This window comes from Cyanistes caeruleus, chromosome 7, assembly GCF_971803275.1.
Source record: "Cyanistes caeruleus chromosome 7, bCyaCae1.hap1.1, whole genome shotgun sequence".
Taxonomy (NCBI): domain Eukaryota; kingdom Metazoa; phylum Chordata; class Aves; order Passeriformes; family Paridae; genus Cyanistes; species Cyanistes caeruleus.
This window is the reverse complement of record NC_141707.1, coordinates 29,141,538-29,159,061: the sequence shown is the minus strand read 5'-3', so window position 1 is coordinate 29,159,061 and position 17,524 is coordinate 29,141,538. Positions and strand designations below refer to the sequence as shown.

General features: G+C 41.1%; 2 protein-coding genes across 5 annotated transcripts in view; one reads left to right on the top strand and one right to left on the bottom strand.

The window, feature by feature from the left end:
- LOC111932219 (uncharacterized) overlaps positions 1–17,524 on the top strand; it is a 33,214-nt gene that overhangs the window by 2,511 nt on the left and 13,179 nt on the right. The window contains exons 2-5 of one of the 4 annotated variants that reach the window (XR_015289227.1): positions 1,773–1,899; positions 2,358–2,499; positions 3,685–3,814; positions 11,364–11,446. The exons of 2 other annotated variants lie outside the window; for them this stretch is intronic. The gene's annotated coding sequence lies outside the window, so the exon portion shown is untranslated. Of the gene's footprint in view, positions 1–1,772; positions 1,900–2,357; positions 2,500–3,684; positions 3,815–11,363; positions 11,447–17,524 lie in introns of those variants that run through there. One more of the 4 variants, XR_015289226.1, reaches the window with a different exon arrangement.
- The window catches only part of PTPN4 (protein tyrosine phosphatase non-receptor type 4), a 167,030-nt gene that overhangs the window by 144,470 nt on the left and 5,036 nt on the right, over positions 1–17,524 (bottom strand). The window lies entirely within an intron of this gene.

Sequence of the window (17,524 nt, the reverse complement as noted above, 5' to 3'; positions counted from 1 at the left end):
TGTACATACACCTCGTTATAGTCAGAGATCCAGGGATAGGGACCACTTCTAAATTAGCCTGCTAGGTGGTGCTGTAGGACACGCGCTACTCATTCAGGACTGTGTTCCAGTTATCTCACATTTTTTTACCGTAAGACAAAGGTACCATCATCTGTATGTATGAAACCTTGTTGCTACATTAGGAAAAAGGTTGACATTTAAATACAGAACTGAAAGTCATTCATTTTGCTTAATAATTTGTGTGGTCTTGCAGTCTGTTTTGCTCATGTGATTTCCAAAGGGGAAATGTGAATGTGGTCAGTTAGTGAGTGTCCACCAGCCAAGATATAGACATGTTTCCCCTTGACATCTTCTTCCTCTATGGAGTCTATTTATCTGACTTATCTGCCCTTCTATGCAAGTTTTTCCATAATCTATCCTCTATATATAAATTTTAATGGAGGGTAGTGAGAACCTTATAATTTTGGCACAAGTTTATACAACATTGCATGTCCCAGGTGTTAGATGAAAGAGAAATTGTGGGAGTTTGGTATTAGGAAAATACACTGTATATGTCTGAAGAGTTGCATTGATAGCAGGAGGAGAGAGATTTCAAAGTCTGCAGGACATAGATCATCCACCAGTTACCTATGGATGCAGTCATGAAAACCAGGGAACTGGAGTGTGGACATTAGGGGTTTTACAAGACATGAGGAAAGAAGTCTCATGAAGAGCAGAGGAAATATTAGAGGGCAAAAAGATCTTGGTGTGAGATGTGTTGGCTGATCTGGGGCAGATCTTACTGTGAAGAAAGAGTGACTTGTGAGCCTGCTATTAGGTGCAGCTCCCTGGCCCACTTTTCAATATTGCTGAGTATAGTGCTTCAGTAATGAACGTGCAGAAGCAGTGTGATGCTCTGAAGCAAAACATATGCCTAGAAAGTACCTGTACTAAGGTGACTTACAATGCTCTGTGCTGGGACTGCTTCCAACTCAACAGAAAATGCATTGAAAATTCCTGTATTAAGTGACCTTTTAAGTTCTTGACAGGTGCCAAAAGGTTGAGCCTGTTCATACTTAAATAGTCATCTTACTGCACTGAAGGGGAAGAAGAGCTTGTGGCATGATGGGCTTTCCAGCCTGCCATTCTGAGCAAGTTGCCCATCTTCAAATTGCAGCAAATAGCACAGTGACAGTAGAATTGAAGTGTATGCAGCATTGAGCAAAAGCATGAAGGTGCAGCTCGTCAGATCTCAGCAGCTTCTGTTGCTGGGAAGAGAAGATAAGCAGCCAATATTGATAATATATCCTTGCATGTCCCATTCCCACTGTGCCTCTTATAGCCCCATGTGTTCCACCCATGGAACATTCATACTCACCAGCTGATGGGGAATACAACTGCAAAATTTGCCAGTATGCCAGGATTTTGCTATTGGCTCAGTTAGTACAGGTTAGAAACCACATTTTCCTTTTTGTATTGGGTTTATGGACAAGGTTTGGCTGACATGACATTCTTATGCTGATAATCAAAGCCATGTGTAAGAAGCAGTAGGGAAAAAAAAAGTTCCTGTCTCCTTGTTAAACCTCTTCTATTGAAAATTCACAACTATTTTTCTTATTACTGTTTCCTCTCAAGATGGGTGATGTAGACAAGCATAATAAAGGATAAACATTCAGAAACACAGCCATGGGAAGAGAAGAGGGAATTCTATTTCTGGTCTCAAATCAAACCTTCAAACCCCAGTATCCAAGAAGGATTAAAAAGATGACTAATTTTGTTGTTGGTATTGACAGGTATATAGATCACAGTAAAGCAGAGAGTCTTTAGAGGAGCCGGGAAGATAGTTTCTTCCTAATATGTATTCCAGCTTGGAAGTGATCAGGGATGAAAAACTAGTGTTTTAGAAGCCATAAGGAGGCTGTAAGTAATTTAGATGGCTACACAACTCTGGGACTGACTTTTCTTTCCAGAGTCTTTGAAGTATTGAACTGCTGATCCAAACCTGCCTAAACCTCAGACAGGCTCTCTGTGGCAGCAGACACAGAAAAGGGGAAATACACAGGTTTTTATCTCTTTGCTACCGCATTTTCAGATCTGGGGGCTAATTGTACAAGCTTCCTCACCTCTGTCTGGATGTACCAGAAGCTGATAGAGGGTGAGCACCCTGTGAAGTAAAAGAGAAAGTCCTTCCCTCAAGCAGAACTCCTTTGAGTGTAATCATCAAAAAATCCTTGATCTGAATGTGCTTTGCAGTCTCTGCTGAGGCTAATAGACACACATCCACTTTGTTTAGGGGTGGCTATGGTGGTGCTACATTGATGGTTGGACTAGATGATCTTGAAGATCTGTTATAACCTTGATGATTCTGTGATATCCAGGTAAACATGGGTGCTAGAGGAAAATCTGGATACCTGCATCAGAGAGCTGAGAAGCAAAACCACTTACAGATTCTGACCAAATCAATTCATGCTGAAGTCTGTGATTCTGCAAGTATTCTACTGCTATGTAAAAGTGCTTCAGGTATAGCCACATTGTACAGACAGACCCTATACCACATTGCATTTTGAATTGCATTAGTTGTATTACAGACACCATTGTCATTTGGTGAAATCAAAAGAAAACTGATAAACATAAATTCATTGTCTAGCCTGGGGTTTCTTGGCAGTGCACATGAGACAAACTGTTAACCAGGATGATTGTTCACTGTCTATATAAGAACTCTGGTCCTGCAATTAGCTAGCTCTCCTTAAAAGGAAGGTACTATAGTGAATTAGGATGTCATATCTTAATAATATAGCTAATTAGCCCCATTTCCCTTCAGAATTGGAAGAAGCATGTCTTGGGAAGGGGAGGATTCCAATTCTTAGAGGCAATGGTGTAATATTTAACAGATTGAATCATACTGTCTAACCTTGAGAATATTTAAAGTTACTGCAAAGGTAATGGTATTTGAAAGCAAGTAGAAATTGGGGCTTCACTGAGTCAGTCAGCCTAGGTGGTCACTGAGCTGTACCTCAGAAATGCTGTGACCTTCCAAGGAGGTCCTTATCACTGCAGATAAGGGTAATTTTTCCTTTCTCATTAAAAGCTATGGAGCTGTAAACAGAATTACTGGCTATTCTAAAAAAACAGTACATTCTACAGTAGCAGCAGACCAGAGATTCCACTCTGCCTCAAGTCAGTTGAAGAGACATCCAAGTTCTAGGGAAGAGAGATCACTAGAAATAACAGAGTAAAATTATGAGAAAATGCAAGATGAATGTTAACATGAGATCTGTTTGGAACATTGGATTCCTATTAATTCAATCTGTTTAAGACTTGCCTTATTCGGTGTTATTACCAAAGCTCAGATTCACATCATTACTGTCTAGGAAAAGGAGACTCGTGCTGATAATAGTAACAAAAGACACATTCTGTTAATGCACAAATCATTCTCTTTGACACTGGAAATCTGGCATTTTCTTTATGTTACCCTACTGATTGTCAGTTTTCCCAGTGCTTTGCTGGGGAGCTTGAAACTCAGGCCCAACCTGTTGAGTTTCTAATTCAAAAATACCTGGCTACAGTTTTTTTACCCACTTTCAAAGTGGCATCTATTTTTTTTTTCTCAGTCAGAGATCTTACTTTAAAATAGTTAAGAAAAGGTCTTTATGAGAGGATGGGATCATGTATAGCTGTAACACACAGCTTTTTTTTTTTGGACAGCATGTGTAACAGGAGGAAAATAACAGCTTCTGAGTGGGAGCTGATCAAGTCTTACATAGAGTGTGTGAAGCAGAGAGCAGCTACAGTAAACCAAAGCTGTTCTCCATAAACCAGCTGCCCTGCAAACCAGGTAAAATCTGTCTGCTTTAGCACTGTGGTATGTCTGTGTGTAGGAGGGAAGGGGTCTGATCCCACTCTGTTCTTGGGAAAACATGTTCAGCCACTGAACCGTCCATGTTTCTATTGCATCAGTCACTTAAGGATCTTCCAGTACTTTAAGAAACTTTTTAAAATGTTCTTCAGGCTGCACAGATCTCTGAGACTGCACATCATGCAGCTTTATATACGACTGGATCAACTCATATATGCTTGTAAATTAATTAAGTTTTGAAGAGATCCCCTCTCAGCTAAAAAGTCTAAAGAAAGCAGTATCACCCTGAGAAACCCATTCCTGTTTAAGCAGTAAATTTGGTTTGGAACAGATAGGTTTATTTACATGGTTTATGAGCATCTCTTTAATCAAATACTAGCTTTCCAGGTCAATAGCTTTTTCAGGATAGTTGCTAAAGGGAAATCTGGGTACTATAATATCAAGTTTGCTTATACATCTACTGCCACTCCAATTATATATTGCTGATGATGCCTAATGAAGCTAGAGCTACATACAATTTCCTATAGCTGGCTTGCAGCATAAGCATCCCAATCTGAAGGTAAGGTCTAAAGATGTTGTGAGTGCCTTTTAAAATAAGCATTGAAGACCTACACAGCTGATGTAGTTGCTACATACAGTCATACCAGAACAAATTTTTATGTTGTCTTCCAAGAGCTGCCCAAAACTAAAATTATTCAGATCTCAGTACTGAAAAGTGAAGGACCACAGGCCTAGTGTCATTTAAAGTGATAAAGCATTTTCATAGTATAAAAGAATTCTTCTGGATTTTTTCACATCCTACAAATAACTCTACATGAGAAGAAATAACCATGAAATCCAGAGACAAACTTCAACCCAACCAGCATCCTATGAAAGGGAATGTACATTGGTTTGCAGAAAACAGTTTTGTTTCAGAATCTGTTGTTTGTATCAGTGGTGTTATATCCTCTTCAAGCCTCCTCACTTGTTAATAAAACCCAAAGTAGAAACGGTTGTTTTTTCCCCAACTGAAGGTATTCTCCACATTAAATTATAAACAAGGGACTGAGAAAGTTGGTGGACTATAGTGAGGATAAAATTCTAGGAGCAGATAAACAAGTATGAAACTCTATGACAAAGAATATGCAAGGAAGTAACCTGTGGTTGTTAGACCACATCTGCAAAAGGCTATTAGCACAAGTTTACATTTGTAGGGAAGATGCAGGGATAACTGATAAGCCACATTCTGAAACACAAGTTGATAAATGCCAAGAATACTTCTGATGAATGCAAACCAATATCCCTGCTAAACTGGAGCTGATAACAGCGATGGAACAGTTGAATCTGGAGGATCACATGGAACCCGTCAAACTGGAGAGTCAGTCAAAACATTGGAAGCTGCATTTGAAGGAGCAGTCTACATGATCCATAAAACCAAAGGAAAACTTAACATGTATTAAGATAACTACTTACTGGATAGCTTGTCATAGATAATTTAGTGCTAAAAACAAAGTCAGGAGCAGCCATATAAAGCGCAACAGATAGCCAAAGTGGTTTTCAGAGAGTAACTTCACAGGTGAGGGACAACATCTAAGAACCAGGCGAGAAGGAATCAGTGTGTCCACAGCTCGAAAACAGAAAAAAAAAAAATCAAAAAGCATATCTCTTTCTGTCACATGATTTCCTCATGCAAAGTTAACAGATTTAAGCTTAGGAGAAATTTCAAAACAGCACTGTAACCAGCAAGAGCTGACTGTAGTTTTTACAGATCCCTCTGATACCATGATTTTATACACATAGATATCAACATTCCATCCACTGAAGGGTTACAGGACAGGAAGACTGTTCCTGAGTATTCTTGGAGACCATTCAGGTACTTGTTTTTGCTCCATGCAAAGGAAGAACTGGAATGAACAATTTACATGAAAACACATACACAGACAGAAACCATAGTAAAGACCAAAAAAAAATATTTAAAAAAAAAATAAATTAACAAACCTGTTTGTCCTCCAAGTCTATCCTCAGTAAAGCAGCAAGTCAGGAGCAGTGTGAAAAGATTCATTTTTACAACAACCAGCAACACAGGGAGGGAAAAAAACACCCCAGTATCAAAAACAAGCAAAACCACCCTTTCTTCCAAAACAGACTTAATTAACTAGGAACTTCTCCCTCCCACCTATATGTACCCCAGGTTAATTGATTCATTGCATGATCCAGGCCATCTGAGTCTTGTTTCCTTTCTAACCTGCAAATTTATAAACATTAAGGACCATTTATAAAGATATGAACAGCACTAGTTAGCCATTTTACACAAAAATCAAGATCTCAATTGTGTGTATACTGTTAGTTTCAAGAAAGTCTAATAAAAACTCTAAACCTGAAAACCTTATTCTGTTAATGACCACAACGACAGTGTAGTCTTGGCAGACCTTCTAGCCAAAAAGTCCCTGTGCCTGAATGGTTCAACCCGCTCCTTTCATCTTTTATTTGGCCACTATATATCTTGCTTTACTTTGTGAAGCTGCCTATGGTACAAAATGTAGGCTAAGTGCGATCTGAAATAAAGCTGCTTATTGTACAGAGGATGCCAAAATTATTAGCTCTGCATTTTAATGAGGAGATGCTTGATTTCTGTGCCACTGGGATTGCAGGAAGTAAGATAATACGCATTAAAACAGGGCAGGGGGAAATAAATAGAGTAACCAACTTTGTCTGTAATGGAGTTAACCCATTTAAATGGCTGAAACAAAACCTGCCTGCAGGTTTCTGTTTTTCAGCATCTACATGTTTAAGCTCTAACAATCTGCATTCCCAAGTTACTCTAGGTCCAGACAAGAAATAACAGAATCAGGGTTTATTAGGGGGAAGTTTGCTGCATTCGGGTCATTGAAGAATCAATCTGTCTAGCCAAATTGTGCCAGATGGACAATACCATTTGAGCACTCATGGTACTTACTACTCTTCCCCCTGCCAAAGTTCCTTGGGAGTGACCTAGAGAGCCTCTTTCTCTGGTGTGAAAGTCCATGCTGAGCCCCTGCTGTCCAAAAACACTGTTTAACATCTTGCTGTAAGACTTGTTTTGATTCCATATGCTAGTAGTCAGGCTGTGACTAAATGACTATTGGCAAAGGTATTGAACTAAAACCTAAACAAATTGAAACTTTCATTTCACTTTCATTCAAAGTACATTTTTGTTGACATAATCACTTCTCGATAAATGACACACAGCTGAGTCTCAATTCACAACCTTTCCCAGGAGGTCACTAGGACTGCATTCAGTGTATTGAAACACTGTGCTCTTCAGTGGTTTAACCCAGGGTTTACTCTCTTTTTCTAAGCAGAAGAGAGATCTGCTTAGACTTGTCCAAGAGACTTTTTTTCTTTTGAAAAATAGACTATCTTCAGTTCTTCCTCATGCTGGTCTTGAATTAATACTAGTTTAAAGTAGCTGGATAGTTCATGCAACAACCAATTGTTGCAGAGCTGTAAACACTATTTAGATAATGTTGGACACAAGGCTCCAAAGTCAGTGTGCCAAGTAAGATCATCATGGGGGGAAGCACAAGTAATAGGATTATTGGTTATTGTTGCATTATTATGAATAAGAATGGTTTCAAAACTCATCCCAAATTCCATCTCCATTTCCTCTGCTTAATGAGGAACTTCTGTTCAAAGGGAAATGCCTTTCGATGATTTAAAAAGTTCTCCCATTTCACTCACCCTTAATGCACACATGGCCGCCTCGCTCTTCCTACTGACCCCTGGGCATTTTACCTGTCCCCCACACAAGTGGGCCCTTCCCTGCAGCACCTTCTGCTGGGCTCTGTACCACTCATGCTCATATCCATCAGCTGCCAGCCAGCCCTGGGCACCACTCTTCCAAAAACAGGCAGAAGTTGCAAGAGGTTGTTCTTACCTTGCACCTCTTGGAGGGTTTCATGTGGCACTGGTGGAAAAAGTGCCAGCAGATCAGGTCATCCATGGCACATTTCCTGGTGCCTTATGGTCCAGAAAACAGGAAAAGGTGTCCCTGCACTTCCCAGCTAATGAGTGAGAGGCATTTGTCTGCTTTGACATGGTGCACGTGATGAGAGAGCAGTGTGGATCACAAGCTGGCAGAAAACAGCATGGGCTTAGCCCTATCAGTTCTCCAGGGGTGGTTTCCTCTTGTCACCCCCAGTGACAGCACCTTATGCACTGAAAGAATTAAGGTATTTGGAGGAGTCCATAGGGTTTTTCTATCTGATAATTATTCTTAGGAGAAAGGCTTAAGCTTGATACCAGAGAACCCCTTGATGACAGGGAGGGAGAAAGGGCAGCTGACAGAATGCCCATCTCTTGCTATTTTTCATCCACCAAAGCTGAATATGATCCAGTTCCCTGTTAAGGGCTGTTGGACAGGCACTCTTGACTAATTTTCACTCACCTCTTCCCAAGTGACCTTCTCCTTCCAAAAATGATGAGGAAATCATCTGTCTCAGCTGCACACTCTGGGAAATATTATCTTTTGCAAACTTTATCTTCATTGAAATGAATTGTTTTCATTTGAATTTAGCTTTGAACTTGGCTGTGTGACTGGGAAGAGATTCACTGCAGTGCACAATAAACATTGTATCCTGTGCCTCTTCCATCTTTTTAATATCTGCACAATAGCAAGACCTGGAAAGCAGAAACACTGAATCATCTTGGTCCAGGAGTGTCACTTCTCTAAAGAGAAGCCTGCGGCATCTCACATATCATGTAAGAAGTGAGCCCATTCTTGAATGCACAGATCATGCAACATGGCTCATTTAACTCGTAAGCTCAATGCTTCATAAATGATACTTTCCTCTAGGGGCTGTTGCAGGAAGACATCAGAGCAGAGAGCTGTGTTTCAGGCCTCTGTTTTCTAAAGCTTTGTGCTAACCCAGAAAATCTCCTCTAGTCCCAAGTACGAACAATAGCTCACTATAAATCTGTTCTTCACAGTTTTGTACACCTTTAGATTTTATGGGAAATACCTCTAATTGACAGATGATGGTAAATGGTTTGTAGTGAATTCTGATTTTGCACAGTACTCTGGGAGTCATTATCTTTACTTTTGGATAATAACTGGAAGCCAAAAGAACACAAGTTTAGATTAGATATAAGGAAGAAATTCTTTGCTGTGAGGGTGGTGAGGCACTGGCACAGGTTGCCCAGAGAAGCTGCGGATGCCCCAGGCCAGGTTGGATGGGGCTCTGAGCAGCCTTATCTAGTAGAAGGTGGAGGGGTTGGAAACAGATAATCTTTAAGGTCTCTTTCAACCCAAACCACTTGATGATTCTATGATCAGAGAGTTCATTCAAGAGCTAGTATTGAAAGCACTGAAATAGCATATTAGATATCCTAAAAATGCCCTCTGGGTTTAAGAGAGCAAAACATCAACATATTCTGTCTAAACACAATTATACAAATAATTTAAATTAGCTGTATGGGTCATGAAAAAGTCAAAAATTAAAACCCCCTCCTCCTTATGCCATCCTGCTGCTCTGTGTTAAAGTTCCTTGCTTTCACAGTACTCCTGCATAGCTGAGAGCAGGTAATATCCACTTTGAAGGACACTCAGTAACTATGCGTAGGAGCAGAGTTAAACACAGGCATGAAGGCCCAGTTCTCTTTGTTTGAAGGCACTGTACATTTTAAGGACAAATTCTGAAGCAGAGTGCTGTGTTCTCTCACAGATGTCACCACATCATGCTTTTGTGTGTATTTTCTGGGAAAGTCTAATTGTTATTTGGAGAAAGTCCTGAGTACAGGAGGTCCTTCTACAATTTGCCATGCTGGGAGCTGCTTGTGAAACACCATGGTGCTTCTGACCTGTAGTGTCCGTCCCCTTAGGTCCTCCAGCCCACTGCCCTCCAAGGGAAGGACTGACATAAAAATGTGGTTTTTAGGAACATATTTGGAAGTGTGCACTGTGCACGTCCCACTCTGATTGCCACCATCCCAAAAGATTCTTGATCCTGAAAAATTTCCATTGCTATAACCTGAGTAGTGCACACAGGATGATGTGTTCTGTCTCTAATATGGAAGATCCGGACAATTCTGCTGTCTTCTTGGCCTTAAATTTGGATTCTTCTAGGCTTCTTTTAGTACCTTTTGGGTGTTACTAGAGAAATAACTGAACTGGACTTAGCTCTCATGAAAAAATTTGAGAAACTTTATAACCCCTTAAGTGTAACTCTCTCTGATTAAAAATTTCCCAGCTTCATCAAGAGTCTAAGATAGAGTACAGATAATTTTTTAATAGAGAAGGGTTCTACAGTTCTGATAAAATAGCATTTAGTAAACACTGCAAAGAGAGAACAAAGTGAGAAGTCTTCACTCTGTTTTTCCTTGCAGCTTAGAGAGTAACATATCTCATTCCACTTGCTGCTGAGATCCTCCCTCATGGACTAGCCACTTGATCACACCACATCCCACATGCATGAAACCTTCTCACAGCACTGACAGAGGAGGAGGAGAATAAACACACCCAGCATTTCTTTACCAGCCTCTTTCCAATCCCAAATTAATCCTGCCTGGACATCCCAATGACTAATCGGGTTTACTGACTCAGCTTTAACAAAACCTCGAGTGGATGAGTATCCACTTCATTAATCCTCTGCCTGATCTCCCCGTGTACAGTCCTTATAAGCGGGAAGGGGCAGACACACTTTGAAGACATTAAGCTACAAGCCGTTTGCAAACAGATTTTCTCTCTTCCCCTAAACAGACAAGTGCTCAGTGCCTCTCAGCATCCAAATTCAGAATAATTATAGTGACCTCCCAGCTGTCACCGACAGAAGTGCGGGAAGGCGGATTATGCACATGAAGTCCTCTACATCTAAAGCTACCATATGTCCAGGTTTCACTGGGCATGTTTCACAAAGCCAACTTTCTCAGGCTGAAAAAAGACTTTGGCCATTTGTCCTGAACTCATCTGTGGCTGGAAACGGTCCCAGGCTGGCTGACACTTGGAATGGAGCCATGAAGCACACTGAAATCCCCTGCATTATGCTGGCTTCAGATATGCTGGAATCACCATGTTTGTGCTGCCCATCTGCCAGAGCAGAGCCTGAGGGGCCTTGAAAAGTCAAAGAGAAAGGGAGCTTAAACCTTAGTGATGACAATTTTGATGAAGAGAGGGAAGTGAGAGCTTTCTCCTGCCTGTAGCTCCTGCAGACAGCTCCCAGAATGGGCAGGAGTGATTTGGGGCAAGAGGTAGAGCCTGAGCTCTTTGACAGAAGGCTGCTGCCCCAGACAGGAGCCATGTCCTGCATCACTGCTGTGAGGAGTGCCTGTGGCAAGGCAGGGGAGGCAGCCCTGCCTGTACAGCCTCTCTGCACATCTGCTGCTGTACTGAGTGCCCCATGTGAGGGCATGGCAGCCTCAAAGATCTCACGAACCACACTTTATTACGTCAGCTATGTCTTGACTAGAAAATGCCTTCTGCAACACACTGCCTGTAGCTCAGCTACAGATTCAAGAAGGTTTTTGACTGTAACTCCTGGGGTTTAAAAGGCCAACTGTATTCTTCTACTTTCAGAGATTCATAGACGTCCTGCAGATATCATACCATAAAATGAAAGCACCTCCCCTCATCATGTCTGCATTGAAAGATTCAGATTGGTGAGTCTCAACTGGTTTTCACCAGGAACTTTTTGAATGCTGAGTCTGAAGAAATGTTTGCTTAAGCTTTTATAAAAAAAAAAAAAAAAAAAGAAACCTATGCCAAGGAAACTGAGAAGAAAACAAACAATTAGAACACGCAGAGCTTGGCTTTTTCCCTCCAGTGAAACAACACAGACATTTTAATAATTAAGCAGTTTCATAATGTTTGTAGAGGGAAACAAAAGTTTATTGCTTTTGCTATTTCTATAAAGGCACAGGGCAAAGTGTAGGAGCTTGTAGGGAAGGAAAGTCATGGTGCTATAGGGGTGAAAGAATAAACCTCGAGCTCCCTAGGTAATATTTACAGTACTGCAGTGGGAGTTCAGTTAAGGAACATGTGAGTCAGGGTTTGGGGCCTCATTTGGTAAACCAGTATTTTTGCACACGAGGAACTTGAGTGAGTATGTGGTTTAAGAGAAATTCTTTAAGTTTAGCCCAATGAAAACTGGGTTGTGCAATTCTGACTCATATTTTAGGATCACTCATGCTCTAATTTAAACCAATGGGAATTTTTTTATTGACTTGAAAGAGAACAAGATTAAGCCTTTACTCCATTGTGATTCCTTCAGAGAATGTGGGACTAGGGTGAAATTAGCTGATGGTCACTAGAAGTATCAAAATCAAGTGATTGCATCTTCTCCCTTCCTCAGAAAATGTATGAATTGGGAGAAACACATTTATTTAATTTCTTTAGACAGATGCACCCTTAAATTAAACTCCCTCAGAGTTAGGAAGATTATTCTGCCTTTGTATCTGTGCAAGAGAAAGGCAGGGTTGATTCAAGGCATACAAAGCTAAGAGATTTAAACTCTGCCAGTTCCTACATAGTGCTGAAATTGATACAGTATGTCTGGAATTGATTTTTCCTTGGATGCTTGCAGACAGATCTCCGAGATATGTTGGTGTCTGCTCTGTAAATGAAGGAGTGGCTGTAAGTTTACAGATACCTGGTTTGTACTTGCAGCATTTGGGAACAAAAAGAGGGAAAGAAACCCAAAGAATGAGCAGCAGATAATATGAAAAACAGCAAAAACACAGAGCAGCAACTGACAATTATAAAGCAAATATAAGAGCCTGTTCCTACCCTGTAGTGGGAATACCACACTGCTCAACATCAAATTGACTGAAATAATGCATAGCATGGTTGGGGGAGATGAAGGAAATAAAATCAGCAAGATCCCAAGAGAGACTGGTAATGGTGGAAATTTAAATTTTTTCTAGCTTTGTTTTTCTGATATAATTTCAAGGTTTTGTTTTTTGTTAGGTTTTTTGTTTTTTTTTTTTTTCTGTACAGTATGATAGAGTAGTTATTGCTGAAATAATTATTTCATTTCCAACAAAAGAGATGACAGGTCTCAACAATCACATTTCAGATACAGAACTGTTTTACATGTGCCCTCATTCCCCCACCAACTTTCTTGTACTTCTGTGAAGGATTTGTCTTGTTTGGGGGCATTGACCACAGAGCTCCTGGGGCAGGGTCAGCTGTGGAAGTGCTGATGGACAACTGTGTCTTGTGACTTAGTGCCACTGAATGCAGCTATGAACAGGCACAGTGGAAAAAGTTGAGCTGAGTCTTTCTTAGATCCTCTCATATCCCTCTTATTCATTGTGTGCTTGGCAGAGTAAGTTCCTATGGGCACATTCTGGTCTGGAAATCAATATACTTTATTATAGAGTAGGAAGCATAGGAATAAATTCTAATTTAGTAGCAACATAGAGGTAAACACTAATTTAATAGAAGTTGGATCAGCCTCTCTTCCATCCAAAACATACAAAATGACATAAAATTCTTTTTTTTTTTTTTTGGTGGTAGCAATGGTGGTAATTATTTTTAAAGTCCAGGCTTCACTGTGTGTGCATTGATATTTTCTAATGTAGTGTAAGAAGAACTCTTACTTGCTTGGCAAGACTAATTGAATCTAAGTTATGTACCTGCTTGGACAACATGGTCTGTGCAAGGATCCACACGCTTATTCAGATACTTTATCTTGTGGGAGGGACCTGCAATTTGGAGTATTTCTGTTGCAAACATAGAAATACACTTGGGATTGGAGTGAACAGAGGTGGTAAATGAGGGTTGCTCACAATATTCACAGTGTTTGTGCTTCTGTGGGGTAGGAAAAGGAGGAAAGAGTTGTTACTGCTGACAGGGGAGGAAAGTGGAAGAACAGAAACCCAGATGAACACACTCATTTATGGTCCCATCAGTGATCTGTGGAAATAATACAGATTATAGCCCATATTAGGAGGAAGCCTTCTCAACTAAAATGTTAAATGGGATGGGAAGAAACCCATGCACAGAGACATCAAAATCTGAGCAATGAAACCACAGACATGTTGTTCCTGTAGATTCATGTACAGGCAGAGTTCCAGCATGGACCCTCCTAGATCTAGAAAGAGTAGTCTCCACCCCAGTCTTCCCTTCACCCTGTGCTGCAAGTGGAGGTCCTTGATATCATTTGTCTTCTCCCCTCATTTAATTAAATTTGTGGGCACTCGATACATTTCAGATTCTAATTTCCTCCCCTGTCAGCTGGTTTAAATTGGGGTGATACAGTTGATGGTGATAGGACTGGGAGAAGAAGGATGTGGGTGACAGTATTGTTGCACAAGACTGTTTTCAAATGGTAACATGGCTAAAAACTGAGCAGTCTGGTGTTTTGTATCGTCAGTTATAAAAAGGTACTGTCAAATCTCTGCCAATGAAGAGCAGGACAAGATGTTTAAATTGACAGAGATTTTATCATCACAAATATCAGTGTAACAAAGTAGCCACTCTAAGTGTGACTTTTGGTTGTTCAATTTAGTTATCACCATAGTTTTCACATAGGGCAGGGTTGAGTTAATTATTAAAGCAGGTTCCCTTGCTGCATATGTTCACCTCTGCAGAGAGATTATTGCAAAAATATTGGAGAAAAATTTTGAAGCCTTACGACCACCCTATTTTTCATGCCCTAATTATCTTGTAAAAAAATCCTACTTTCCAGTGAGTCAGTCTTTGCTGAGATTAGTGGAAATGCTTTTGGTTTATAGTGAGATACGAATTATCCAGAATGTACCCCGAGGAGAGAGAGTGAATGCTATTTAATGTCATTAAAAAATGAGAAAGAGAAGCTCAAATAGGTTTTGTCAGTGGCATAATACTGTTCCCAAAGAGTTGTGACATCTCTGTATTTCCCAGGGCTAGAAAGGCACAGTGTTTTGATATTTTGTCCTTCAACTCCCCTTTCCTGCTAACAACCTTTTTTCTGGGATATAATAGCTCCATATCCACTTCAAATTAGTTGAGACCTACTGGAAGGCAAAGCACTCAGTAGGGACATGGAGTCTGTAAAGCTCCTCCTTCATCAGCAATCTAGGGATCCTGGCAGTGCGGGGGTTAACCTGAGGCTAGGGACGGTGCTGGGAAGAGACAAACTGGGAGAGACTTGAATACATGGAAAAGCCACAGCACAGAGAAGAGGAAAGCAGCAGCAGTGTGGGCAGGGTAAAGTTGCCTCACCACGAAGCAGCAATACCCAGCCTAAGTGAGAGCAGCTCTGACAGACCCCTGGGGATGTAACAGCGTTACCAGCGTTCCTGCAACAAACAGTGTGAAATTCAAGCACAGAAACCAGGCCTTCCCATTTCAGTGCCAGTTGCTGAGATGTGCTTACTCCTTTCAACCAAATGGCAAATGAAGAAATAAGAAATCTGAATGCCGTGGCTGAAAGAGAAACACTGATTCCTAGAAAAATTCCCAACACTTTTCCAATTCTCATTTGCTTGGGTCTGCTCCCCTCATAAACTGGGCAACAGCTGAGCAATTGGGGAAGAGAATTGTAACTTAGATTACACACAAATTTGCCTTGAGAACTCTGATTTGAGATCTACTTAACCTAACCCTTCCCCCTACTTCATTTGCTTTCTCTGGTTTGTTTAAGCATGTTGCCTTACCAATGCAGCCAGAACAAGGGACTTGCAGTGGGTTGAGAGGCTCCTGTTTTTTCCCTCTTTTGGAAATATCTCAGAGCAACCATCTGTCAGTTCCCACCAGCCTGGAGAGCTGCTCTGACAGCAGATATACACAGCATCTCCCTGATCAGCACTGGCACTGTGGGAAATACAGATGAGGGAAGAGTTGTGCAGGGCTTGGGAGCAGAGCTGAGGGTTGCAGCTGCTGTAAGAGCTTTTTGCTGAAGTGAAAACCCCCCAAAGGGCTTTTCTCTTCCACATGCACCTGAAATGGCTTGTCTGCTACAGTCAATAAGTAGAGGTTTCATTTGCTGCTTTCTGTGAAGAAGGGGAGGGTGTATGGCTGTCTGACAGCTACCTTGTGCAGATTTGGTGGGATCCCCAGGGTTAGTCGGAAAGCCTCCCAAATGAGCAGCATGCTGTAGGAAAGGGGCTGGTGGTGGCTGTCTCACTGGTGAACTGACAAGACATGAGAATCACAGCTTAATAATTTCTTGCATCTTAATGGATTTTAGGTAAGAATTTGCCAGAACAATGGATAAATAATGTGGCATTAAAAAGCCAATACCAAAGCCAATAAGCACCAAAACATGATGAATTTCTGCTGTTTTTATAAGGCACATGAACAGTGAGTGCTGTGCAGGAGTTAATGCTACTGCTGCACACGAAATGTCAGAAATCAAGTCCTTCATCTATGCAAGTATTTGTTCTGGAGGAGTTGTTGTAATTATTCACTCAGGAAATGGAAATCTATCTTGCATTTTTCTTTCTACCCCATAAAACTGCTTTTGAAGAGTTTGTAGCGATATGCTAATTGAATACAATACTTCCAAAATTTGGTTACCAGTAATTTATCAACAGCTTTAACTAATGCCAATAACAGGTTAGACATAAAAAAAGCTCATGTTTTATATTTTGAAGTTTCTCCCTAAACTCTAGACTCCAATCAACTCCAACACTAAGCCTTTGTGCATTTTCCCTCCTGCCTAGAAGGTGATACCAATTTCCCTCCTTGGCTTCACATTCCCTGCTCCAACTTCTGTGTGAACAAATGCAGGCTACAGCCACTTATTTAACATATTCCAAGTCCTGCATGCAGACTAAAAAAAATGTCCTGAATTATCTTTGTCTCTAGGCTGCAAACAGTCAGCTGGTGCTGGCTACCAGTTGCTGGTGCTTTTGATCTAGGGCTGCACAGGTAGAGTCAGAGTGGATATTGCTGTGCCCAGGTGCTATAGATGCCACAACTAAAGCCCAGATAGCTCTTTTTCCAATAGGAGCTGAGCATACACATGCATTTTATGTGGCAATATGGCTGCATATGGTCAGAGGCTCTAGGTAAAATGCAATTTTTAAATCATTTTCTTTTTAATGAAACTTTAATGCTGTGGAAATCCATGGAGGAAATAGAGGAAAGAGTTCATACTAGATTCAAGAAAGGCTCACTCATGTTTGATCTGTTTCTTGTACCCTTTGGAAGCAGATATACTTATTTGCAGCACAATCTCAGCTCCACTGAAGTCAGCAGGAAGTCTGCCACCATCTTCACAGGCAGCAGGCTGGTGCCTCAGAGGGCTGATCAGCTGAGCACTCTCCTCCTCTGCTGCAGAAGGAGCCACTAATGTGTGCCCTTGGCTGCTTGCTGTGCTAAACCCATTTACCTGAACCATGGCAGCAAAAGAAGCAGTTTTAGTGATTAACCCACTGCCCTAAACCAGGACACCCACTTTTACTGCTATAAAGCTAATCAAGCTGCTTCTTTTTGTTTACTAGTGGAGTCTGTTTTAAGTTCCCAGATGCTCAGTTATAGTGGGAGAAGGTAAGTTTTGCACATTTAAATGGAGTATTGTACTCATTTAAGAACAGGAGAGGAAGGGAACAGCAAGTGATCCTTTCCCTGCCTGCAGACTGACAGCCTGGCAGCCCCCAAAACAGAAAAGCCTTTGTTCATGGCCACAGTGCCCACAGCTGTCAGGTCCAGTGCTCCCATACTGGCCAGCTCCTAATATTAGGAAGAACCACTGTATCCAAGCCTTCAGGGACAAGCTCAGCAGATCCATCAAAGCAGAGTACGCAGAG